This window comes from Dendrobates tinctorius, unplaced genomic scaffold, assembly GCF_039654945.1.
Source record: "Dendrobates tinctorius isolate UK_male_01 unplaced genomic scaffold, ASM3965494v1 ptg000239l, whole genome shotgun sequence".
In the NCBI taxonomy this organism is placed as follows: domain Eukaryota; kingdom Metazoa; phylum Chordata; class Amphibia; order Anura; family Dendrobatidae; genus Dendrobates; species Dendrobates tinctorius.
The window spans coordinates 270,778-292,632 of NW_027361906.1; the positions used below are offsets into that span (position 1 = coordinate 270,778).

At 46.4% G+C, this 21,855-nt stretch overlaps 1 protein-coding gene across 2 annotated transcripts in view; it reads right to left on the minus strand.

Annotated features, from left to right (window-relative positions):
• Nucleotides 1-20,615, minus strand: part of TLR5 (toll like receptor 5) — an 81,655-nt gene extending 61,040 nt beyond the window's left edge. The window contains exon 1 of one of the 2 annotated variants that reach the window (XM_073556769.1): nucleotides 20,531-20,615. The gene's annotated coding sequence lies outside the window, so the exon portion shown is untranslated. The remainder of the gene's footprint in view (nucleotides 1-20,530) is intronic. The other variant, XM_073556765.1, reaches the window with a different exon arrangement.
• Between the last annotated feature and the right edge of the window lie 1,240 nt (nucleotides 20,616-21,855).

Consider the following 21,855-nt stretch of genomic DNA (forward strand, 5'->3'; position numbering starts at 1 on the left):
AGTTTTTACAGCAAAAGCCATGGTCCGTAAACAGCTGAGAACACAGCAAAGGGATCTCATTGTTGAAAGTTAACAGTAAGAAGTAGATAAAAAAAATTTTCAAGGCATTAGCTCTACCATGGAATACTGTGAAGACGTCATGAAGAAGTGGCTGAAATTCGCACATCAGTGACACTAACTAGAACTAGACCTGGATGTCCCTCAAAAGTTGATGAAAAGAAAAGGAGCAAATCAGTCTGGAAGGTTGCCAAGTGGCCAACACCAACATTAAAAGAACTTCAGGAATTTCGGACAAGTACTGGTTATTTACTGCATGTGACAACACTCTTCCGTATACGTCATCCTTTTCTTACAAAGAAAAACATTCAAGCCCGGTTATATTGTGCCACATCCTACTTAAAGTTTGACAAAAGCAAGGAGGAACATGTTATGGTCTGATGAGACCAAGGTTGAACTTTTTTGGCCATGATTTCAAAAGGTATGTTTGTCGGGAAAGCCAACATTGCACATCTCCAAAAGATCTCCACACCCACAGTTAAACCTGATGGGCCAGAATTGTGCTTTGGGGCTGTTTTATGGCAGGTGTACCTTGGTCATTATTCAAGGTAGAGAGAATTATGAACAGTTCCAAATATCAGTCATTTTGGATCATAACCTTCAGGCCTCTGCTGAAAAAGCTGAAGATGAAGTGGAATTTCACTTTTCAGCATGACATTGATTCTAAGCAACCTCCAAATCAACAAAAACAATGGCTTCTCCAGAAGAAGATCATAGTTTTGTAATGGCCCAGCCAGAGCCCAGACCTGAATCCAAATGAAAAATATGTGCGAGACTTGAAGAGGACGCTGTACAATGGAGATGCCCAGCAATCTGACAGATGTGGAGCTACTTCAAGGAAGAGTGGGCAAAGATCACCAATTCTAGATGTGCCATACTGATAGACTCCTACCCAAAAAGAAGGAATACTGTCATAAAATCAAAGAGGTCTTCAACAAAGTATTAAACTAAGGGTGTGCATATTTATGCTAACACATTATCTTAGCTAGTTTTTGTTTTTTTTCAACCTGAAAAATATTTCAGTCTATTTTTCAATGAATTTATACAGAGTATGGGTGACATAAAAGGTGGAAAAAATTGGGAAAATTATTTTTCTTGGCATGATTTTTTTTTTTACGATTTTTTTTTTACATAACAAAAAACTGCTATTTTTTTACAGAGGTATGTAGACTTTTTAAATTTACTACATATACAACGTTTTTTGAAAATGTCGCACTTTTTTTGGGAAAATCTCATTTTGATAGGTGAGTGCTATATAAAGTTAACATTTATAAAGGCCTGTGTGACATTTTGGTAACTGTGAAGCAAATATTGGTAATATGGCTTCCAGAAAATCTCACTTAACAAATTTCACAAAATGTGTATTATATTTATTATCATTTTTTGAAGGGTTAAAGGGTGCGAGCGAGAGGTAGGGAGTGATAGTGGTTGTAAGCACAGTGGCCAAGATTGCTCTGGTTGAATCAAAAAATTTACTGGTATTGACAATTTGCTATTGTTAGATTCCCTGGTATAAAGTGGAGCCGAACTTTTACATCTTCTGTTGTGAGCCATTCACTTCTATAGATATACCACAGGAATGACACAAACCCTACACGTGACAGCATCAGCGGGGAGCGAAAGGAGCAGAAGAATGCCCGAATAATAATTATTGAAGGCCTTCAGGAAATAATAGATTACATAACTGGACTTCCTGTGTATAATAGAGGAAACCAGCGGTTCCTCACTGACGGGTACGTAGTGTTTTCACCGAAAAGTGAATATTTTACACCCAACTGAATGGAAGCCTCATTAAAGTTCAAGAGGACATTCCATAGCCTTATTTTTGGGTTGACCTTGATTTTTCTTTGACTAGTTGTAAGTTGTTTTATTTCATTCATTTTATTGCTTGACTACTTTATTTCTGGAAAAGAAAACATTAGCTCATCAGCTTACCACGAACCGAAACTATGCAAGGCAATGTCGAAATAGAGGAAGATGGAAAATAGGTTGATGCTCCCGACAACAGGAACAGAAGAAAAATGTGAAAATCCAGCACTGAGAAATCTTATATTAAAGGTCAATTTATTGGAATCAATTCAAATCCAAAAAAGGAGATGTAAAAACATGAAAGGACATTGTGGAGGACACAACACAGGACTCGTTCCTCCCACGTCACCAATGTGACGTAACTACACAGGCACAGCTCTCCGGCGCCCCCTTGGTCTCTCAGGTCAGTAAGGGAACTGCACCTAGAGCAAATGGCCGCCGGGGAGGATGTCCTGTTACCCACTGGGTAGTCTACGATTCGTGATCAGAGTAAAAGCATCAGCCCAAGATTAATTTTATAGTTTAATTGCCTTAAAGGGAAGGTGCCGTGTTTTTTCATAATTTAATGCAAAAAAGAAAACAGTATAAAAAGATATTGTCCCCTAAGCTTGACTCAGTGGTGTGTATGGTTTGGTTTTTTTTACTGTATTAATGCAGCCACTGGGGGCTGCCATCTTACCTCTCTGGCTGCTGAACGACACTTTCCATGCTCATTTACGGCAGTCCCTGGGCATAAGACATAACGGTCGGCTCCCGACCCTATCTGTATCATTGCAGCAGCATCAGGAGTGAACTGGGCACGCCTCTGTGGGCGGCTCAATTCACAGCTGTAGGTGTGGCCAGGCGCCATTTTATTAGAGCCCAGTGCTTTCCTTTTAGCTCCATTTGCACTCTATTGCAAGCCCTGGATGCTGTACTGTTCCAGCATAACAGGGCTTGGATGTTCACTCTGCACATACAGCTGCCGGAGAGGAACCAGGACGAGCTGCTGGAGACCGAGCAGCTCTTTCCAAAACACCCGACCAGCTGCAGCCCCTGCAAAACATAGGAGGAGCTGCTCCCTGCTGTTTCAAAACACTTGGCAATCTGCTGGACATCTAATCCTCTCCTGTGTGATACTGTCTGCTGAGCCATGTATCTAATTCTCTCCTGTGTGATACTGACTGCTGAGCCGTGTATCTAATCCTATCCTGTGTGATACTGACTGCTGGACATCTAATCCTATCCTGTGTGATACTGACTGCTGAGCTGTGTATCTAATCCTATCCTGTGTGATACTGACTGCTGAGCTGTGTATCTAATCCTCTCCTGTGTGATACTGACTGCTGAGCTGTGTATCTAATCCTATCCTGTGTGATACTGACTGCTGATCCGTGTATCTAATCCTATCCCGTATGATACTGACTGCTGAGCCGTGTATCTAATCCTATCTTGTGTGATACTGTCTGCTGAGCTGTGTATCTAATCTTATCCCGTGTGATACTGACTGCTGAGCTGTGTATCTAATCCTATCCCGTGTGATACTGCGCTCCTGAAATACTCTGTGCTGCTGTCACCCTGCTGGTTTTATGTGTGATCTACATAGTGGTATTGTGTATGATCTATATGGTGGTATTATGTGTGAAGTATATGGCGGCATTATGTGTGAAATATATTGCGGTATTATGTGAGAACACTATGGCAGTATTATCTGCTAAAAGGGGACCCATTTTGGGGTGGTTCTGGCTGAGCACCTGCACACGGGTCAGGGGTAATAGTTAGGTGCAGTCAGGGGAGGGCTGGTGAGGCAGCTGAAGAGAGGGGTCTCATTTTTATCGTTACTGTATGGCTCCATTTCCCCCCAGCCTGCTTCCCAGTGTCACTCCGGACTGCACCTGTCGCCTCGCTGTCACACATCGCCAGGACAGGATCTGAGGAGGGGAATGGGGTCTTTGCATGCAAAGTCTGGATCAGAACAGGCCATCAATCAGCAGAGATGTTTCCTGGATTTCTGTGCTGCTGTCACCCTGCTCCTCCCCCATATATCTCCCTCTGTGCCCCCCATAGACCAGCACACTGCTCTCCTGAAATACTCTGTGCTGCTGTCACCCTGCTCCTCCCCCATATACCTCCCTCTGTGCCCCCCCATAGACCAGCGCACTGCTCTCCTGAAATACTCTGTGCTGCTGTCACCCTGCTCCTCCCCCATATACCTCCCTCTGTGCCCCCCATAGACCAGCACACTGCTCTCCTGAAATACTCTGTGCTGCCATCACCCTGCTCCTTCCACCATATACCTCCCTCTGTGCCCCCCATAGGCCAGCACACTGCTCTCCTGAAATACTCTGTGCTGCTGTCTCTCTGCTCCCAGAATCCTTGCTGCCTGCCATCCTCAGTGATCGAAGACCCCATTCCTCTCCTCAGATCCTGTCCTGGCGATGTGTGAAAGCGAGGCGACAGGGGCCTGATATATGGTGGAAGGAGCAGGGTGACAGCAGCACAGAGTATTTCAGGAGAGCAGTGTGCTGGTCTATGGGGGGCACCCTGATCGGTGCCAGGGATTGTACATAGAGCGCTGTGTTATATACACATGGATGGACCGTCTTCTTGTCTGCTCCACAGAAATCCAGGAAACATTTCTTCTGATTGATGACCTGTTCGGATCCAGACTTTACATGCAAAGACAGCCAGTAACATTGCAGGCCCCATCAAAATGGCTGCTCACTGTGTTCCTAGATGTCATCCTCTCTTTTCCCTTAGCAAACACCCAGAAGGGGAGGAGAGGAGTGACATCACACCCATGTCAGCAGACTCTGCCCATAATTACTGCAGGGCAGTAATCTGAGCTAGTTATGCACTAGGTTTTTGTGCCAAATTTCAGTAGCTGCTCCCCCTAGTGTTAACAAGTGGAAATGCCAAACTTTTTAAAATTATTTTTCATATTTTTCCAAATTAAAAACAAATGATAATATTTTTTAAGAAAATGTAAACATTAATTCTTTACATTTTTTTCAATTGCTGAAAAAAAATTTTTTGGATGGCACCTTCCCTTTAAGGGTGCACTAGATAATTACAGAAATATACAGAAAGCTATACAATGGAATTACAGTGGATTTGCAGTCAGAGTAAAATATAACAATAAGGGTACAAGACTTGGAGATATTAAGCTGGATGTCAATTTACCAGATTGTAGGTTGCATGTGGGTGCCCGGAGCTCTGCAGTCCACAGGTACAAGAATCTTAGTTGTCGGACAGACCCGCAAAGCACGGGCCGCTGCTCCCCTTGGCAGGTCTGTCCCCAGTTCCTTCTTAGATCACCATCGTCTGGTTTTTCTGTGTGAGTGTCTGTCTCTGCCATGGGCTGCTAGTTCTTAAACACGCTAGGTTCCTCCCCATGTGTCAGAGGGTGGGCTAATAATCTCCACCCTTTAGCTCTCTGCAGAACTTATTCCCAATATCTAAGAAAGAGGGTAACTTTCAACAGCATGATCGGATCAGGACATGAGAGGTGCCAGTGAATGCGGTTTGTTTTGCCTGTCATGTGGAGAGCAAACATGGCCCCATTGGGTCGCTGTGGAGGGCCAATCTATGTATCTCAGATCTCACAACCCTCAACAACTCAGGAGTCACACTGCCAGATGCGCGATTTCCTCAGGGTCACTCGGATATTTTTCATGAGTCCATAACTCGAAAGATATGCTCATAATCCATGATCCTAGGATTGAGCCGGAGTGACTGGGAGACACAATGGATGTGTATTCCTGTGTCTGGCTGACAGGTATATTCTAATTGAAGCCTCAGGCATCTTCCTGCCCCATGCTGGGGCGGCTCCTTACCCAAGCTTTGAAGTTCTGTTTTGGGCCTTATCTCATTATCATACTAAAAGGCATTGCTATTCAGTATTGGAACACTAAATACTGCTTTCTTCAATATGCTTACAGGCCCTGGGGGGTAGGAGCAGTTAACTCCTTCATCACAGACATGTGAACTGAAAGTAGATGGAAGGGGGAAGACAGCATTTGAAAAAAAAAAGTCATCTGGCCGTAAATAAGGAACTATGAACCGTAATAGCGACTTTACACTTTGTAATGGCTCTTTCTTCACGCTCTTGTTGCCTTTTTTTTGGATTCTTGTAATTTTTCCACAAAAATGCAGCATGCTCTAGGTATGGAGCTTTTGTTTTTCAGTCATTTTCCAATGATTTTTTCATTAAAAAAAATACCATTTAGCGAATTCTGAGATGACAGAGGGAGCAGGGGCGGACACAGAGCGTAGAAGGTCCCTGTGTAAGAACAATATATGAGCCCTTTGTAGACCAATAGGTCACCATAATGTCCCCTTGTCTTCAACAGAAGCTGCTAGCAGCTTTGGTGGTGGAAGTGGCCCCTGGCCCCGTACCTCTCAGACCTGTGTATGGCTGCACAGGTTGAACCAATGTTATGTCTGCCCATGAGAGGCGGGGTCTCTAGCTCTGGAGGACCAATCCTGTTCTTTACTACACAGGCAACAGATCTTCTTTAAGCAGTTCCTGTGGGCAGCACGGTGGCTCAGTGGATAGCACTGCAGCGCTGGAGTCCTGGGTTTGAATCCCACCAAGGACAACATCTGCAAATGTGGCGCCCCCAGGAGTATGGTCGCCAAAACGGCATTACCTTCCTCCTAGGGAGTGTCTTGTCATGCTTGGAAGCAATGAACGGTCTCTCTGTCAGTTAATCACAACACAGCTCCCACTCCAGGCCAGCAGAGGGAGCTCTGAACCCAAAACTGGGGGAAGAGCTGCTCTCTGGGGGCCAGGAAGGGAAAATTAGGAGTTTGTGTGAGGAGGGCAATGTGTGTGGACGTGAGGAAAGGAGCTGGAAGATTGAGCAGAGTTCAGAGCTCACTTCTAGCTATAGCGCATGATCTGGAGCCCGGTCTCCAAGGCTGTATGGATACTGATGTTCCTGCAGCAGAAACCGGAGGAATAGGAAGCTGTAAATTCTCTGTTCCCACATAAGACTCGGAGGCACAACAGCCACGTGTGAGCCAGAAGAAGAAGGCTACAGCTGTCTGCCATACCAGGGAGTTCTAAATGAGAGCAAGCAAGTGGAACTTCAGTGTAACACAGTACTGCAAGTACCTAAAATAAGCGCTAGAAAGGAGACTACGCAACCCATCTGATAGAGAGATTCCTAAGTTGTTTCCATGCTAGCCAGCTCCTGTGCCATCTGTAATCTGGACCCTGGACTGCATTTACCAAACAAAGTAAAGGTAAAAGAAACTGCACCCTATTGTGTCCTTGCCTCCTTCCTGCAAACTCTCCAGCACTGCTACATCTCTGTGCCAGACACTACACCCTCTTCCTCAACACCTATCCTCTTCATCTACTCTGCCCTGGGACTGCAGCCCTGCCTGTGGAGGGTTACAACATCATTGCTGCACCACACCATCTGTCCCAGAGGATCTGTTTGCAGCATCGGCTTAACATCTTCATTGCCGAGCACCACAGGTGGCGTCACGTATCATCCACTCATAAATTTTAATCATCAGCCACTCTCAACCCCTTTTACATGGGCGCCCAGGGCCACGGACCGGGTCACCGCTACTGTGACACTTCCCTCTGAGATACCGGCCCGGTACCGAGTACCCCACTGCCCTGGCGGGCGACCCACAAGGAGTTTGTATGTTCTCCCCGTGATTGCGCGGGTTTCCTCCGGGCACTCCGGTTTCCTCCCACATTCCAAAGACATATACTGATAGGGAATTTAGATTGTGAGCCCCATCGGGGACAGTGATGTTAATGTGTACAAACTGTAAAGCGCTGCGGAATATGTTAGTGATATATAAAAATAAAGATATTATTATTGCATAATTTTTATTCCCGACCACCCACTATACATAAACGTCGGCGCTTGCTGGGCTTTGTGCAGCTCCGACATTTATCAGTGGTGGGTGGTCTCACAGTGCTCAGGACTCCCAGGGTCCTGTGAGGCTGCGTTCACACGTGGTGTTTTTTTCGCGTTTCCGCGGCTGTTTTAACCGCGCGATTTTGCCGCGAAAACGCGAAAAATAAGCATCCCATGCATTCCTATGGGATTCCGCAATGCTGTGCTAATGCTGCGGTTTTTACCGCGGCGGAATCGCTTCGCGGTAAAAACCGCAGCATGCTCATTAATTTGCGGAATCGCGGCGATCCCGCACCCATAGGAATGCATTGTTCTGCTTACTTCCCGCATGTGGCTGTGCACACAATGCGGAAAGTAAGCAGAACAATGGCGGATGGTAACCACGGTCCGGAGGAGAGGAGACTGTCCTCCGGGCTTTGGGTACCATATCCCTGTAAAAAATAGAATTTAAAAATAAAAAATATTGTTATTCTCACCCTCCGACGTCCCGCGCAGTCTTTCCGCTTCTCTTCACGCTCTCGTTCCCAGTAGTCCTTTGCGAAAATGCCTGCGATGACGTCCAGTCTCGCGGGATCGTGAAGTCTCGCGGTCATTCGCGCGACGTCATCGCGAATTACCGCGAGACATCGCGATCCCGCGAGAACGGACGTCATCGCGTGCATTTTCTCAAAGGATTACTGGGAACGGATGCGCGGGACGCCGGAAGGTGAGAATAACACCATTTTTTTTTTTTTACATTTTATCTTTTACTACTGATGCTGCATAGGCGGCCTCAGTAGTAAAAAGTTGGTCACACTTGTCAAACACTATGTTTGACGAGTGTGACCAATCTGTCAATCAGTTCTCCCAGCGATGCTACAGATCGCTTGGAGAACGCTAGCATTTTGCAAGCTAAATACGCTTGCAAAATGCTAGTTTTTCCATGGGAAAATCGCGGGAATTTAAAATGCGGTTTTCCCGCAGACTGGAATTCCAGAATTCTCGCGGTAATTTCCGCGAGAGTTCCGGTACGTGTGCACTTAGCCTTAGTGCTACGATTCCAGGGCACAGTGATAGCTCTGACAGGTGACATCATCGGGAACTGATTGGATCAGGTCCCCATCATGTAAACCCTTTGCTATCTTGTGTACTGCAGAGCATGAGATCAGTGATCAGAGAAATAAGCACTGAAGTCCCATACAGGGACTAAGTTAAAAAGTAAAAAAAAGTTTTAAAACTATAAAAAAAAACAACAAAATAAATAAAAAAGAAGAAAAAATATTAAACCAATAAATAAGTACAGGGTGGGCCATTTATACGGGTACACCTAAATAAAATGGGAATGGTTGGTGATATCAACGTCCTGTTTGTGGCACATTAGTATATGGGTGGGGAAAACTTTTCAAGATGGGTGGTGAACATGGCGGCCATTTTGAAGTCGGCCATTTTGGATCCAAATTATAGATGGCCCACCCTGTATATCTATGTAAAAACAAAAAAAAGTACACATATTTGGTATAACCGTGTCCAGAACGATCCGACCTATGAAACTGTCACACCAGTTAACTCCTTCAGTGCACACCATAACAAAAAAAAAAAACTGCTTTTTTATCATGCTGCCAAACAAAAAGTAGAATAAAACGCGATCAAAAAGTCAATTGGAAATAAAAATGGTACCGATGAAAATGTCATCTTGTCCCACAAAAAAAAACAAGCTGCCACACAGCTCCATCAGGGGAAAAATAAAAAAAGTTATAGCTCTCAGAATAAAGCGATGCAAAAACAATTCTTTTTTCTATAAAATAGTTTTTATTGTGCAATAGTAGAAAAACATAAAAAAACTATATAAATGTGGTATCGCTCTAACTGTACTGACCCGAAGATTAAAGCGGCCCTATCTATTTTACAACATGTGGAATGGCAATAATAAAAAAAAACCTAAATGCTGTTTTTTTTGTTCATTCTGTCTCCCACAAATCAGAATAAAGAGCGATCAAAAAATGTCATGTATCCAAAAATGGTACAAATAAAAATATCAACTTGTCCCGAAATAAACAAGCTGTCACATGACTCTGTCGGCAGATATATGGAAAAATTATAGCTCTCAAAAAATGGTGATGCAAAAACTTGTTTGTTTTTTTAAGAAAAAACTTATTTTCGTGAGTGAGAGCAGCCTGATAAAAACACTGATATAAATCTGGTATCGCTGTAATCGCACAGACCTGCAGAATAAAGTTGTCTAATCACTTATACCACACAAGAAACAACATAAGAAATAAATAAAACCAATTCTTTACCTGCTGTTGATTTGTTCATTCTGCCTCCCAAAGATCGCAGTAAAGCTCGGCTGACATTTATCCTGCGCTCTGTGCCGAGCACTTACACGGGGGTTTCTGTGTAAATCTCTGAAATACGTGATACAGATGGAACCCCTGGTGGAAGATTCCCTATAATGAGGCAGGTGGAGGCAATGTGGTTGTTGTCTGACCTGTGATTCTGCAGTGTCCATCTTTTTAGGTGTGCACATACACATACTGGTGCATTGTGCACCTCTAAAAAGAAGGACACTGCTGAACACAGGCCAGACAGAGTCCAGAGTAACTCTGCTGTCTCATTATAGTGAATGGATCCCTCGGGGGTTTCATCTGTATCATGTCACACACAGTGTAGGAAAAGCTAACTGCAACACAAAGGGGTAAGGGAAATAAAATCAAACACTAGGGAAGGGGGGAGTGGAGACCCCTAGACAGATCTAACATTACCCTGTCTGCCTTCTCATCCCTATATTGGTTCCGCACCTATCGTCGAGCAGCATACCTAATTCCTGCCTGACCCTGGCGATAAGCCCTGCACAAGGAAGGGCAGGATGAGCACCAGGCAATTCCCACTACCTCTAAAGACAATTGGGATAGACAAACAAAACAAGGGGAAGACTTAACTTGAGTAGTCTCAGAGAGAAACACCAACATCCTCAAACTCCAAAGAGGACGATAGCCGACTGCTACTGCTCCAAGTCACAACAGGGGAATACAAATGGAAATATCATCCACAACTCCCAACAGCAAGTTGGGAGCTATAAACACCCAGACCCAGGTGTGACCATCAGAGCCAGGGGAGGTGGCCACTGGGTCCTAGCATCAGAAGTACCAGATAGAAGTCTGCAAAATAAACTGCTGAGACCTTCTGCAGACAGATGCAGTGTAACGGTCTACAGCCTCTGACACATCCATGACAATCACTCAGAGATTTTTGATGGAAAACCCAAAATAAGTGCTCAGTGTAAGGCGCCGGATAAGCGTGATCCTAAATGTTATATAAATTGTTCCCAATAAAAGCTTCAACTCAATCCATAAAAAAGTCCCTACTCAAGTCCATCATCTGTTTAACCCTTCTAATTTTGTAACAAAAAAATTATGTTTCAAAATTTGTGCTCATGTAAAGAAAACACTTGGGAAATGTTGTTTAGGAACTATGTTGTGTGGTATAAGGGCATAAAAGTTAAAATTTTGAAAATTGCAAGATTTAAAAAAATTTAGCCAAATTTCCGATATTTTCACAAATAAAACCAAGTTATATCAAGCAAATTTTACCACTATCATGAAGTAGTACAATATGTCATGAAAAAAACAGCCTCAGAATCACAGAGATACATTGATGCGTTCCAGAGTTATGTCCTCTGTGGTGTAATGACCACTGTGTCCGCTAGGGGCGCTGTGTGGATGTTCCAAGAGAGAGGATGAGTGGCAGAATACGGAAGGACCGTTATGTATCACAAGGTGGGTGGCCTTGAGATGGAGACTTATGTGTGTATTGAGCAGCAGTGATACTGCTGAGGTGCTGGTTCAATGTGTCAGGGAGAAGTCTCCAGGTAACCTGGGAGACGGGCAGACCTAGTTACCTACAAACCCACCCAGGGGGTGTGTTTAGTACACTATGGTAGAGTGTGTATGAGTGTGTGAAGGACCTGTGATGAGGTCATAGCCATGTGAACCGGTGGGCGTGGCTACGGACCATATAATGTGGCCAGGGTAGGTCACATGTGGTGAATGCAGGGACCTGGTTGGTCCAGTGTGGAAGGTCCCGCTGGGAGAAGTGCCTCCTGGCTAACAGCCTGTGGAGTGGCTGTGTGTCATGGCTGCCAGCGTCTGAGAGTCCCAGAGGAGAGAGTGGATGCCTGCAGCATGGAGAAACAGCCATGAGGAAACCCTGACATGGGTGAGATAACTGTGAGGCTGAAGAGCCTGTGTATGCCAACCTGTGTGACCACAGGGAGGACAGAGAGAAGCTCTGTCAAGGATGCTATGCTGATATGAACTTTATGTTGATTGCTTTGGTTTATGCTGCATAATAAACCGCATGGACTATACTGGTTTTATGGAAAACCTGTGCCGGGTCCGGTTTTGTGGCGGCTAAGCGAGAATCCCCTATGTGAATGACAGCGCTACCTCACACCTCATAAAGTGACACTGATCAGTATTGTAAAAATTGGCCCGTTCACAAACGCGAAAAAAGGCTCTGGCGCAAAAGGGTTAATAGGCATGGTATATGTCATGATCCAGACCGGGTTTTGAGTCCTGTCTGCCCCTTTCCCAGTCTGGTCATGTCAGGGGCTAACTTTGCCTTGCCTCATTTTGGTTTCAGGTCTGCTATTTCTCCCCGCTGCATCTTGCAGGCGGTGTCAGTAATATTTTCTGCCTATGGCATGAGTATCTGACTCTGGTGGTACCCTGATTTGTCCTGCTGCGTTTACTGACTTTGCCCATGTCTGTTCCTTCCCCTCTGCCCATCCTGACTTAGTGTTTCCCTTTGTGTTTGGATTTCCCGGTGTTTGACTCGGCTTTGGCTCTGACCTGACTTCGTCTCTTGCTTCAGGAATTTCTGCTTTTGACTGGTATTGACCCTCTGGCGCTCCACTGACTCTGTGCTTGGTTTTTCCCCTTTGTACTGCGTGACGGTCTAGGTTTTGACTCAGCTTGATTGACTACTCTGCTGCCACCTGGTGGTAGCCTCACTGCAGCACTGCAGGTCAGCTCTTGCAGACTTGCTTCTCCTCCTTCCACTCTATTGCTATCTAGTGGAGCTTGCAGCTACCTGAATAGCTGCAGTGACAGTGTATTGTTTAATTTCTACTGCTGACTTTCTGTTTTTTTGTTTTTTTTTGTTTTTTTTTGGTTTTTTTTTTTAAGATGCAGGTAAATGTACTGGTTCTCCGAAATGGGTGGATAATATGGAATTACAAAACAGTGAAAAATGTGATTTTTATAGGTTGTTTAACAAAAAAATAACACTGTAAAAACTTCCTCTTACTCATCGTATGTAATGATTCATCTCATGCCAAGTATGTGAGTCTCGGAAGGTTTGGTAGACACAGATGTCACTGATGGTATTGTACTACTAAATAATACCGGTGGAGACCCAGGTGAGATAGGGACAGATGGTCAATTTTTTTTAAATAAGTATTTTCTTTGTATCACAAAAGTTAAAAAGAATTCTTCCAATAAACTTGGAATTTTTTTTTTAATACATGATAGGTGCTGAAATGTCCAGCAGGCAGATGGGGGTCTTGCTCCTGATTGCTCAAAAGACTTGTCAGAAGTGTGCTGCTTTGAGCAGATCTCTAGAACGATTCAGCACCTACCACATATTTAAAAAAAAAAAAAAAAAAAACAATCAAAGGGGTATTCTCAACTTTGAAAGTTATACTCTATCAATCGGGTAGGGGATAACTTCCAGATTGCTGGTGGTATGATGATTAAACTCCTACCGATCCTACGAACCAGGGCTCAGAGCTGAATAGATCGGAGATTGATCATGCGCACTGTAACAAGTAGTGACCCAGTCAGATTTTTAGGGAAATCCTTCAAGTGCTTTTATTTTAAGAGGGATTTGCAGGTTTGGTAGTGGGGCAAATCCCTCTCTCCACTCTGGGTTTTGGAAATGGCTCAATGGCTCTCCTGCTGTCTGTCTATGAAGGGCACACAGTGCATCACCCAGCTTTGCACATAGACTTGCCTCTGCACCTAGCATTCACATGGTATGCCTTTCAGCTAACCCCAGCTTACCCCAGTGTTATTTATGACCTTGTTTACTCTGGCTTGATCATATACATCTGGTCCACTCTTAATTGTCTGACCAAGAAGAGCAGAGACCACTCCTCTCTGCTTCACACCTGACTGCACTTAGTTGTACATATATTGCAGAGCACAAGTCTGCATAAAGACTTCAGTCTGCAGTGTGATTCCTATAAGTGTGTTCTAGAAGTGTGAAGATTAATTTAAGAATTAAAACCATAATTGAACCAGAAGGGAACTGAAGGTACCTGTACACAATCACTGTAAACAATGTTTCTGTTTGTTTTCACTTTCACCCATATAATCCTTCACTTTCTGCTAATTCCCCTAATCCCTACTCCTAGTAAGGAACTGTTCATCTCTTCTTCAATCCTCCCCATCCACCTCACCTCCGCCTCAAAACTGTTCCTTAACATACAATCCTCTGTCTCCACAGACAGCCCCCTCATGCCCTCTCCTGCTCCCACCTGCTAACACTTTCTCTGCTCCTTCTCACTGCTGGTGATATCTCTCCAAATCCTGGTCCTCCTCACCACATTCCCACAGTCATTTCTACCTCCCATCCACGCTCTATCACAACCTTCCGTAACCTCTCCAACCTTATACCCATTCACCCAGCCCCCGCTTCCCCAGTCCCACTAACAGGAGCTCTGTGGAACGCTCGCTCTGTCTGCAACAAGCTTTCCTACATCCATGATCTTTTTGTTACTACCAAACTTTCCTTCCTCGCCATCACTGAAACCTGGCTCACCCCTTCTGACACAGCCTCTCCTGCTGCACTTTCATATGGCGGCTTCCACCTTTCTCACACCCCCCGCCCCAGCAGCAAACATGGCGGAGGAGTTGGTTTTCTCCTGTCAGATACCTGCTCCTTCACCCCAATCCCACTGCCACCCTCTGTTACTCTCCCTTCCTTTGAGGTGCACTCTGTGCGCACATACTCCCCGTCCAACCTCCAACTGGCTGTCATCTACCGCCCCCCAGGGCCAGCCACCACCTTCTTTGACCACTTCACCACCTGGTTACTTCATTTCCTTTCCGCGGACATCCCTACTATCATCATGGGTGACTTCAACATCCCCATTGACACTTCCCTCTCAGCTGCCACTAAACTTCTATCTCTCACTTCCTCCTTCGGCCTCACTCAATGGTCTTCTACATCCACCCATAAAGATGGCCACACACTGGACCTCATCTTCACCCGCCTCTGCTCCCTATCTAACCTCTCTAACTCACCTCTTCCTCTCTCTGACCACAACCTGCTCACATTCTCTTCCCTCTTCACTCCATGTCTACAATCCCCACCCCACAAACTTCCACACCCTCGCAGGAATCTTGACCTACACTCATTCTCTGAATCCCTCCTCCCTCTCACAGATATAAGTTCCTTACACAATGCAGATGACGCTGCTGCTCTATATAACACCACAATAGCTGTAGCTTTGGAATCCGCTGCCCCACTTACACATACCAAAACTCGCAAAATCAACAGACAGCCCTGGCACACCAGCCTGACCAAAGAGCTGAGGCGAGCTTCCAGGGCTGCTGAGCGCAGATGGAAAAGATCCCACTCCAACGAGCACTTCATCGCATTCAAACAGTCCCTCACTACTTTCAAGACCACACTCGCCACAGCTAAACAAACCTACTTCTCATCTCTCATATCCTCCCTGTCTCACAACCCTAAACAGTTATTCAACACCTTCAATTCTCTCCTCCGCCCCCCAGCACCTCCTCCCTCCCCACTCATCTCAGCTGAAGACTTTGCCTCATTTTTCAAGCAGAAAATTGATAACATCAGGGACAGTTTTGGTCAACAACCCCCAGAGCCCTTCCTCCTGACTTACCAGCCCTCCACCTTCAAAACCAACTTCTCCACCATTACAGAAGATCGACTCTCCACTCTACTCTCAAGATCACATCTCACCACCTGTGCACTCGACCCGATCCCATCCCACTTCATACCAAACCTCACCACAGTCTTCATCCCAACCCTAACCCATCTCTTCAACCTATCACTAACAACTGGTGTTTTCCCCTCAAGCTTTAAACATGCCTCCATCACACCTATCCTCAAAAAGCCCTCTCTTGACCCATCCTCTGTATCTAGCTATCGCCCTATATCACTTCTCCCCTACGCCTCCAAGCTACTGGAACAACACGTCTACCTTGAACTGTCCTCCCATCTCTCTTCTTGCTCCCTCTTCGACCGCTTACAATCTGGCTTCCGGTCACACCACTCCACTGAAACTGCCCTTACTAAGGTCACCAATGACCTCTTAACCGCCAAGAGCAAGCGACACTACTCTGTCCTCCTCCTCCTGGACCTGTCGGCTGCCTTTGACACAGTGGACCATTCCCTATTATTACAGACCCTCTCATCCCTCAGCATCACAGACTTGGCCCTATCCTGGATCTCATCATACCTAACAGACCGGACATTCAGCGTGTCCCACTCACACACCACCTCCTCACCTCGCCCCCTATCTGTCGGAGTCCCACAAGGTTCAGTCCTTGGGCCCCTGCTGTTCTCTATTTACACCTTTGGCCTGGGACAGCTCATACAATCTCATGGCTTTCAGTATCATCTTTACGCTGATGACACACAGATCTACATCTCTGGACCAGATATCACCTCCCTACTAAACAGAATCCCTCAATGTCTGTCCACTATTTCATCCTTCTTCTCTGCTAGATTTCTGAAACTCAACATGGACAAAACAGAATTCATCATCTTTCCCCCATCTCACGTGACCCCCCTACGAACCTATCAATTACAGTAAATGACTGCCCACTCTCCCCAGTCCCACAAGCTCGCTGCCTCGGACTAATCCTTGACGCTGATCTCTCCTTCAAACCACATATCCAAGCCCTTTCCACTTCCTGCCGACTTCAACTCAAAAATATTTCACGAATCCGTTCATTCCCCACCCAAGAATCTGCAAAAACCCTAGTCCATGCCCTCATCATCTCTCGCCTTGACTACTGCAACCTCATGCTCTGTGGCCTCCCCTCAAACACTCTCGCACCCCTCCAATCTATTCTAAACTCTGCTGCCCGACTAATCCACCTGTCCCCCCGCTATTCCCCAGCTTCTCCCCTCTGTCAATCCCTTCACTGGCTCCCAATTGCCCAGAGACTCCATTACAAAACCCTAACCATGACATACAAAGCCATCCACAACCTGTCTCCTCCATACATCTGTGACCTCGTCTCCCGGTACTTTCCCGCACGCAACCTCCGATCCTCACAAGATCTCCTTCTCTACTCCCCTCTTATCTCCTCTTCCCACAATCGCATACAAGATTTCTCTCGCGCATCACCCCTACTCTGGAACTCTCTACCACAACATATCAGACTCTCACCTACCATCGAAACCTTCAAAAAGAGCCTGAAGACCCACCTCTTCCGATAAGCCTACAACCTGCAGTAACCACCGATCGACCAAACCGCTGCACGACCAGCTCTACCCTCGCCTACTGTATTATCACCCATCCCTTGAAGATTGTGAGCCCTCGCGGGCAGGGTCCTCTCTCCTCCTGTACCAGTTATGACTTGTATTGTTTAAGATTATTGTACTTGTTTTTATGTATACTCCTCCTTACATGTAAAGCGCCATGGAATAAATGGCGCTATAACAATAAATAATAATAATAATAATAATAATAATAATAATAATGGCCAAGATTCCATTTAAAGTCTGTCAGTTTTGTCTTGGGAGTATCAGTTTGGAGTTTGCAAGATGCAGAGCCAGGGCAGTTTCTAGGGAATTTTGCCAACAGGGCAAACATCGAAAAAGCGCCCCCCCCCGAACATTAACATGCTGAATACTTTAGATAAACTTAGATAAACGTGTCTTACCTTTGCATCAATCCAATCCTCGAAGGCATCACCCCCCGATATTACACACAAAGAAAGCAGGCTAAGCACCACAGTATCCTCAAAAAAATAAAATAAATACATCACTGCAGTAATAATATCCCTTAATTAGCCCCTATGGTAATATCCCCCATCCTGACCCCTGTGTGTCTCATTCCTGACTTCAGCCATATTTTCTCTCATCCTGCCCTCATGAGTATCCATTCTGCCCCCATATGATCTCCCGATCCTGCCCTGTCTACATCGTATCCATCCTGCCCCATGATCCTGCACCATGTGTCTCCCATCCTGCCCCCTGTGTCTCACATTCTGCCCCGTCCTGTGTCTCACTTTCACATTCTGCCCCCGTGCCTCACATTCTGCCCCTCCTGTGTATCACTGTCACATTCTGCCCCCTCCTGTGTCTCACTGTCATATTCTGCCCCCTCCTGTGTCTCACTGTCACATTCTGCCCCCTCCTGTGTCTCACTGTCACATTCTGCCCTCTCCTGTGTCCTATTTTCACATTCTGCCCCTTCCTGTGTCTCACTGTCACATTCTGCCCCGTGCCTCACATTCTGCCCCTCCTGCGTTTCACTGTCACATTCTGCCCCCTCCTGTGTCTTATTGTCACATTCTGCCTCCGTGCCTCACATTCTGCCCCCTTCTGCGTCTCACTGTCACATTTTGCCCCCTCCTGTGTCTTACTGTCACATTCTGCCCCATGTCCATTCTGCCCCAATGCCTCACATTCTGCCCCCTCCTGTGTCTCACTGTCACATTCTGCCCCCTCCTGTGTCTCACTGTCACATTCTGCCCCCATGTCTCACATTCTGCCCCCTCCTGTGTCTCACTGTCACATTCTGCCCCCATGTCTCGCATTCTGCCCCCTCCTGTGTCTCACTGTCACATTCTGCCCCCATTTCTCGCATTCTGCCCCCTCCTGTGTCTCACTGTCACATTCTGTCCCCTGGTGTGTCTTACTGTCACATTCTGCCCCCATGTCTTGCATTCTGCTCCAATGTCTCACTTTCTGCCCCCTCCTGTGTCTCACTGTCACATTCTGCCCCATCCTGTCTTACTGGCACATTCTGCCCCCATGTCTGCATTCTGTCCCCATCATGTCTGCATTCTGCCCACATCATGTCTTGCATTCTGCCCCCATCATGTCTTGCATTCTGCCCACATCATGTCTTGCACTCTGCCCACATCATGTCTTGCACTCTGCCCACATCATGTCTTGCACTCTGCCCACATCATGTCTTGCACTCTGCCCACATCATGTCTTGCACTCTGCCCACATCATGTCTTGCACTCTGCCCACATCATGTCTTGCACTCTGCCCACATCATGTCTTGCACTCTGCCCACATCATGTCTTGCACTCTGCCCACATCATGTCTTGCACTCTGCCCACATCATGTCTTGCATTCTGCCCCATCATGTCTTGCATTCTGCCCCCATCATGTCTTGCATTCTGCCCCCATCATGTCTTGCATTCTGCCCCCATCATGTCTTGCATTCTGCCCCCATCATGTCTTGCATTCTGCCCCCATCATGTCTTGCACTCTGCCCCCATCATGTCTTGCATTCTGCCCCCATCATGTCTTGCATTCTGCCCCCATCATGTCTTGCATTCTGCCCCCATCATGTCTTGCATTCTGCCCCCATCATGTCTTGCATTCTGCCCCCATCATGTCTTGCATTCTGCCCCCATCATGTCTTGCATTCTGCCCCCATCATGTCTTGCATTCTGCCCCATCATATCTGCATTCTGCCCCATCATGTCTGCATTCTGCCCCCATTTCTCCATATTTGCCCCTGTGTGTCTCCAGTCCTGCCCCTGAGTCTCCATTCTGCCAGGGAAACATATTGCCCCTTTCAATAATAAAATAAAATAAAAACTTTTTTCTTACCTGGCCTCGCTCCTGCGTTGAAGTTGGAGCTGCAGCTGTCTGAGCTGAAAGGACCTGTGGTGACGTCATCGTCATGTGATCAGGGGGCGGGCTGATCAATGGTGAAGGACTGTGGTAATGATGACGTCACTACAGGTCCCCTTCAGCTCTTCTGTAGCTTTGGATGTCGGCGGCTGTGGCGGCTCTGCTGATGTGTGCGCTGCAGGCCCGACCGCAGCGCACACTTGGGGCCCGCCTGGCGCCCCATGACATGCAGCACTTGGGGCCCGATGACTGGAAGCACAGGAGCAGGGCCCCCTTCTGTACTGCTGTTCATCGGGCCCCATACAGCAGTAAGGGCTGTAATGCCCTGATGCCGGCCCTGGGCAGGCGCCCCCTGGCTTGGGTGGCGCCCCGGGAGATCGCACCCCCCATCCCCCCCCTAAAAACGGCCCTGTGCAGAGCAGGAGGCTCTGTGCATCACAGGTCTGTGTGAAGCTTACACAGAACCAGGGACTTCAAGGCAGCTGACGCATCCAAGAGACACGGCGGTGCCATTGCCCACGGCAACAGGTTTTGAACAAGTACTGTATTGGTGGAAACCCAGATGCTATCCGGAGGATATCACTCCTATATGTGGGTCTGGAAAATAAAGACACTGTTTAAGTTGAACTTTCTGTGGTCCCTGCCTATCTATCGCACCGCACCAACCCCACTGCACTACAAATGGTAATAGTAGAATGATCGTGTGTCAGTAACATTGTGTCAGTATCCTGTTCATCTAAATCACTGTATTCTCCTTGTAACACAACTTGGTTCATTTCCAACGTTTCCGCTGTCCCCTAATATTGTGCCAAAGGCCCCACTTCAATTGTGCTAATCAAATAAATCATTCTACCTCTGTCTCCTTATTGCCTGCGCTGTTGAATCAGCGTACCTGTTAACATCTGCTCCAAAAGCCACATAATTCTGCTTAAATGAGCTATGGGAGAACATACCTATAATTTCCATCATTTCCCTCGGGATCAATAAAGTGTATCATATCGTGCATGATGATTTTCTTCCTTGTGTTTTTTTTTCAACCTGAAAAAAAAAAAAGAAAAATGTAAATTCAAGTGTTTTTCTGTCTGGGAAAAAAAAGCTCAAAATAAGTCTATAAAAAAGCCACACCCAAAAAAGGTGCCAAAAACATTTTTATATGCATTCTTTTAGCTCTATTTTACTACCAGGAATACCCATGTTACAAAGCACAGTTTAGAGCTTTAATAGCTGTTTGTTATTTCTAAGGATTAATACATGCAATGAACTCACGTGCCTCTATAATGGCAGCACGGTTGTTATGCGAGGCTTAGGTCGAAGGAGGCTGACAAAACCCGGGCCCCTGCGGAGTCCCTCAAACTAGGGAAAACCCTGTCTGACCCTCAACCCAGGGTTTTTGCTAAAGGTGCAAATGCCTGAGCCTCCAGCCTCTCCTTATCTCCTGCTCAGCCCTAAGCTGAACCCTCCACCCAGTGAGTTGTCAAACCACCAAAACCCACACAGTAATGACAGACAGGGAGAACTCAAACCACACCGCGCCGCAACCACACAGGACAATACTATAATGTGAACAGGGCAAAACAAAGCACAAATATCGGAAGACGAAAAGGTAACAACGGATCATACGACACCAGCTATGAATTTCTCTCTCCAACACCTCCACTCCAGACCGGAACCACTTGGCACAAAACACAAGCTATAATCGGCGACGCCCACAGGCCAGCACGACTATTTAAAGACCGTGGGCGTGACCAAACATCCCACCTGATTTCCAGCTAGATTAACCCCAGATAACCTGAGTAAAATCAAGCCGGCGCCACTGAGGCTATAGTGGACGGAGATGGAACTACCGCTGCCTGCCGGACGCTGTGGTGTGAATAACGTCCGACATGACAGTACCCCGTCTTCTACGAGGGACCCCAGGGCCCTCAAGACTCATAGGACCCAGCTTGTCCGGATGACGGCGGTGAAAGGAACTGACCAGCCGCTCCGCATGTATGTCTGAGGCTGGAACCCAAGACCTCTCCTCCGGACCATACCCCCGCCAGTGCACCAAATACTGAAGAGTACGGCGCAGTACTCGAGAGTCCACCACTTTGGAGACTTCAAACTCTAAATTGCCATCCACCATGACTGGAGGTGGCATCGGCGTCGTGTCCACAGAGCCTACCACCTTTTTCAATAAAGACCTGTGAAACACGTTGTGTATCTTGTATACCGCAGGAAGCTCCAACCGAAAAGCAACCGGGTTTATGATGGCAGCAATCTTAAAAGGGCCAATAAA